At 35.9% G+C, this 6,000-nt stretch overlaps 1 long non-coding RNA gene across 2 annotated transcripts in view; it reads right to left on the reverse strand.

The window, feature by feature from the left end:
* The window catches only part of LOC118352326 (uncharacterized), a 38,814-nt gene extending 33,437 nt beyond the window's left edge, over window positions 1-5,377 (reverse strand). The window contains exons 1-2 of one of the 2 annotated variants that reach the window (XR_004809277.2): window positions 5,205-5,366; window positions 4,508-4,712 (exon numbers count right to left, since the gene is read on the reverse strand). This is a non-coding gene — a long non-coding RNA (uncharacterized LOC118352326). Of the gene's footprint in view, window positions 1-4,507; window positions 4,713-5,204 lie in introns of both variants that reach the window. The other variant, XR_007411980.1, reaches the window with a different exon arrangement.
* Between the last annotated feature and the right edge of the window lie 623 nt (window positions 5,378-6,000).

Here is a 6,000-nt window from a genome sequence, read left to right on the forward strand (position 1 = left end):
AGAAAATACTAGTTCTTGCTAAGAATAACTAGCTTTGTAGCATTTTAAATGACCCAATTCCAATCCTTCTCTCTCAGCTATGCAGTAGCCATAAAAAAAAAAATAACCTTGCAAATGTAGTAGTTTTGAAAACAGCAGTCTAACATCCACTGGAAGGAGAAGAATAGATTTGAAGCTCCCCCAAAACACCAGATTTGAAGCTCCCACAAAATACCTGCAAGCTCCACTTGCAGGGACTGCCTTTATTTGACCTGACTCTCACAGCTTCATCAATAAAAACAGGAGTTATCTGTTGAAAACAATCAGTGGCAATTGTTTAATAGCACACCTGCCTAAGGCAACACTAACAATTTGAGGAAAAAACAAAAAATAAAACTGAGAAAAAAAAATTAAGGGAAAGCTGGAAAAGAATATATCCATAGGATGCTTTGTAAAGCTCTAATATATTTCTGGGAATCTAATCTATATGGTTGTACATAAGACCAGAGCTGTGCACATGCCCAGAAAAGACTTGAGAAAGCCCTAAATTCTCAACTTTCGCTGACCCTAAAGCTCTGTGCAAGCAGGAAGTACAGGCTAAAGCAGTTATAAACTGTCTGCCCAAATATTAGAAGGCATGCTCCGACACCCACACAGAGTCTCTCAATAAAGCCTAGGAGACTTATTGGTTCCAGGCATTTAAGGAATCTCTGTACAAACATTAGCTGACTACTAATGTAATCAAGCAGACACTTTCGTGGTCACAGTGACAAATAATGCAGACTTACAGAATTCATTCAGGAAAACCACTAAACAAACAAAAGGCAACAACAACAAATCCTGCAGTGGGTTTAAATCTGATTTCCAGAGTTACCACATGATTTAAAATGTTCAAATTTCAACAAAAAAAATATGAGACATGTAAAGAAACAGGAAATATGGCTTATATGCAGGAACTCACATCCACATGAAGAAATAAAGACTGGTAAAGGTAAGTACATAGGTAAATATAAAAAATAGTATTAAGATATTTTTTGCTTGTAACTCTATTTTTCTTCTGATTTTTAAATTTTTTATTTCTCCTGTGATTTAAAGGCAACTGCATAAAGCAATAATGATGAATCTATGCTGATAAGCATGTACTATAAGAATGTAATTTGTAAGGCCATTATAACACAAAAGAATAGGAAGGGAACAGGGCTACATAGGAACAAAGTTTTTGCATAGTATTAAAAATTAAGTAGATATTAATTCAACCTAAACTGTTATAAATTAAGATGTTAAGGGGTGCCTGGGTGGCTCAGTTGGCTAAGCATCTTCCTGTATCTCAGTTCATGGTCCCAGGGTCCTGGGATCAGGCCCCATACCAGGCTCCCTCACTCTGTGTAAACAGGAGCCTGCTTCTCCCTCTCCCTTTGCCTACCACTCCCCATACTTGTGCTCTCTCTCTCTGTGTGTCAAACAAATAAATAAAATCTTTTTAAAAATTAAGATGTTAGTTCTAATCTCCAGGGCAATCATAAAACATTTTAAGTTATAAAAAGAAAAGAACCAAGAGAATAAAAATGGCACACTAGAAAATATACATTTAACACAAAGGAAGCCAGTGATAAAGTAGTAAGCAAACAATTTATAGTGTACATACAAAAAAGATAGCAAATGGCAGACATAAATTATACTTTATCAGTAATTACACTAAATGTAAATGGATTAAACACTTCAATCAAAAGACAGAGACTGCCAGAAATGATTTTGAAATCATGACCCTGAGATTAAGACCTGAGCTAAAATCAAGAGTTGGATGTTCAACCAACTGAGCCACCCAGGCACCCCCAGAAATTATTGTTATTATTTTTTAATGATCCAGCTAAATGCTCTCTATAGGAGACAAAATTCAGATTCAAGGATACAAATAAGTTGAAATGTATGAAGCAAAAACTGACAGAATTGAAGGAGGAAATCGACATTTCAGCAATAATAATGATTTGAGACTTTAGTAACCTAGACAGGAGATCATTGAGGAAATACAAAACTTGAAAAACAATATAAATTGACTAAGATACATCTATAGAACACTCAATGAGAGCAGAAAAAATGTTCTTTTCAAATGTACATGGAATATTACAACATATTCAGTCATAAAACAAGTCTCAACAAGTTTAAAAGATTGAAATCACACAAAGTACAATGTCAGACTACAATAGAATGAAATTAGGAATCAACAACAGAAGAAAACTTGGGAAATTCAAAAGTGTATGGAAATTAAACAACAAACTTTTAAATAATCAATGAATCAAAGAATTCATAAAAGAAATACAAATATACTTTGAGATAATGAAAACACAACATATCAAATTTAAGGCAGATATTTAGAGCAATACTTGGAGGTAAATTTATCACTGTAAATGCCTATATAAAGAAGAAGAAAGATCTCAAATCAGTAACCTACACTTCTCCCTTAAGAAACTAGGAAAAGAACAACAAGCTAAAGTTAAACAAGGAAAAAGAAGAAAATAATAAAGAATAGAGAGGAAATAAATAAAATGAGAATAGAAAAACAAAAGAGAAAAAATACAAAACCATTTCTTGGTTATTCGAAAAGATCAAAAAAGCTGACAAGCTTTTTGCTAGACTGGCTGAGGAAAAAAGAGCACAGATCCAATTATTAACATCAGGAATGAAAGAAGAGACATTACTATCAGCCTTACAAAAAAAAAAAAAGAATTTTAAGGTGATGATATGAACAAATATATGCCATCAACTGAGATAACCTAAAAAATATAGATAATTCCTAGAAAAATACACATTAGTGAAACTGACTCAGGAGGTAAACATAAATAGATTTACAACAAGTAAAGAGATTGGATCAGTAATTGAAATTTTTTCCAAAAAGAAAAGCTCAGGAGCAGATGTCTTCACCAGTGGATTCTATCATAAACAGTTAAAGAAACAATTAAAACCAATCCTTCCTAGACTCTTCAAAAAAATAAGAGGAGAGAAAACTTGCTTATTTGTTCTATGAGGCCAGTCAAATGCATTGGGACAGAAAATATATTAGTGTTTGCCAGGAGCTGAGGAAAGGCAGGAATGGGATTGACTGCTAGTGAGTATGGAATTTCTTTTTCGGGTGCTAAAAATGTTCTAAAATTGAAGGGTCATTATGGTTGCACAACTTTGCGAATATATTAAAAGCCATTTAATTATACACTTTACAAGGGTGAATTTTATGATATGTGAATTATGCATCAATTTAAAAATTGAATTACTTGAAATTGAATAAAACTAAAAGTTTAGTTTTTCAATATCCACTATCATCACATTTTAAGTGCTTAATAACCATACAGTAACCAAGGTTACTGTATTAGTGCAGATAATATGCAGATAGAGTATGTCTGTCATCTCAGAAATTTCTACTGGAAGGGCCATATATGGAAATGGCCTCCTCGTGTGATAGGCTAATATTCCATTTAGCCTCCCCCTTACAAATGAAGGACTTACTCCCTGGATACTGGGAGCACTTCTGACAGATAGCTCTCAAGTCTCAATCCCTATATATATATATTGCATCTGCTGAAGAGAGTCACTTAGCCCAAGCTTACACCTCATCTAAGGGTGGGCCACATCAACTGACAGATTGATGGGTGGTGGCATGTGAAAGCCTGACCCCTTATTCAAATGTGAGAAAGGTCTTCCCATCCTCCCATAGGATTGGCTGGAGTCTACACTGAAATTGCATCACAACCTCCAACTTCTTCTAAATCCTGCTTCCTTACCTCTCCTTCTCTGGGTGTTGATCACAGAAGTATTCTCTATAAACTCTTACATGCTAACCTCCATCTCAATGTCTGCTTCCTGGGAAAACCCAGGAAGATCCAGACCAATTCACACAATCATGCTCTTTTAAATGGGTCCCCTAGGTCAATGAAGATGACTCTGCTTATCTCCCAGATAAATATGTAATCACTGACCATATAAAGTGTCTGTGTCTGTTTCCTGGATGAGGCTTCATATATTTGAGCAGATTGGGACCAACTCTATAAAACCCTGACTGTGGGCCACTCTAGGAATGTAGACCTTCTCACCTTGCCCAGAGTACTGGAAGTCTTGGAGTAGAAAGGCCTGCACTATCCAAGAAGTCCTGATATTGCTAGGGTTTCCAGGCTCATCAAGAACAATCATCTCCCACTTCTCAGCCACAATTGACCCAATAATCAATTTCCTCAGAAAAGGGAAGAAGTGTATCTGTTCTTGGTAATGGTTGTCTTTCCAACAGTTGAAAGCCATCCTTGCTCATAGCCCAATCAACTTAACCAACCAATCCAATCAACCAACTCAACTCAAGCCTGTTACTGAAACCAGAGCAACCATGTTCTGAATAGGTAACGGTGAAAGTCGAAAGTAACAGGTCATGGGCTAAAATCACTGGAGAACTAGCTTGCTTTATAAGCTGATAAAGTGGCTGCTTTTTTACAGACCCGAAACCACCCTTTCAAATATCCAGTGATTTTTTTTTTTTCTCAGTACTCACATTTCAGCGCTTATTGTGGTTGGAACATATTCCTTTGAAATCTGTAGTGAAAGCTTTGTGATTGTTGGAGATGATACACATGACTCAATTGTTCCCCTCCCAGTGCTGATCCATTCATGAAAAAAGACAGTAAAAGACATTGGCCTTTCTGGAGAATCTGCACAGCTGCTCAGGAAATCTGCTCTCGGGACCCTCCCAGAAAGCCCTGAAGGAAAATCACAATGGGAGTGAGGTCATATGCTCAAGGCATTACCTTTGCTATTATTATGTATTATTGTTTGCTACTGTGTTGTTCCAACTAAAAGAAACAGCTTGTTCTCTAAAATGCAGTGTTTTCTTTGAGATGACCTGAGTCATCAAACTCCCACAGTCCTCTGGGAGTGGAGATAAGAGTTTGTGGTTGTTGGCTGCTGTTTATTTGAGGTACAGGGGAAGACATGGAGGGCAGGTGATTCTTCTAAAAAATTTGGTACTGGATGAACAATACCAACTGCTCCAGCTCTGTGTATGACACCTCTCCCTTTTATTCCTGCACACTTTCAGCAACAAACAAATCCTTAGCAATTCTGACTAAATTTCCAATCATTAAAATAGCATGTGAATGAAACAAAAGGAGCAGACACATTCTCATTACATGCACTTTTTGTCCAAGAGCAACAGAAAAGCATCTGTGTGTGTTCCATAGAAAAGAAAATACCTGGAAACTGTAGGGAAATTCTGGCGATTTCTTCAAATTCCCCAGACAAGGTTTCTCATATACAGAGATGACTGGGTGTGTTTCATCTCTTTGTCATCTGGCTGCAAGTGTAACTATTGAGATTTTGCACTACAAACCAGTTAGAATTGCCCTGGATTCAAAAGTGAGCTCTCAATTTGTGTGTTACAACATGCACTCTCTGTACCTAGGATAGTACTTGTCCTTATCAGGTCATAAATGGAAAGTCACCTAGTCATTGGTGGCTTGCTTACCATTAGGTGGGTGTGTTTGACATGGCTCACTGTTACCATATGGCAGTCTTCCATGATTACTCCCTTACTTCACTGGAAAATAATCTGGGAGGGGCAGGGAAAAAAATAACTGTGGATAAGGTTGCCTTTCTTAAAGAAATGGCCAGACCAAGAGCCAGCACTTTTTATCACATATTGCTTCATTCAAATGAAGCATAGAAATGCAGAAGAAATTTTAGAATTTTCTAACACAAACGTCAGATAGAAGACTATGAATTTTTATGGTAGAAAGGAGTCTGTTATACATGATTACCAAAATCCTTTTTTCCTCAAAGGGAAAGATTCCATATGTTTATATTTTATATTTATTACAAAGACATTTGAAATTATATATAGATCTTATTTTAAGGAAAACAGTTTATGAGAAAGAAGTTTTCATACAAGATAAATTTGATGGATAAAAATTCACTTAACAAAATGGATTTTTGCATTTCAAATTTACCATGGGATTTCTTCTACTTAAAAAAGTACAGATAAAAAGTTTA

The sequence above is a fragment of the Canis lupus genome, chromosome 1, assembly GCF_003254725.2.
Source record: "Canis lupus dingo isolate Sandy chromosome 1, ASM325472v2, whole genome shotgun sequence".
Lineage (NCBI taxonomy): Eukaryota > Metazoa > Chordata > Mammalia > Carnivora > Canidae > Canis > Canis lupus.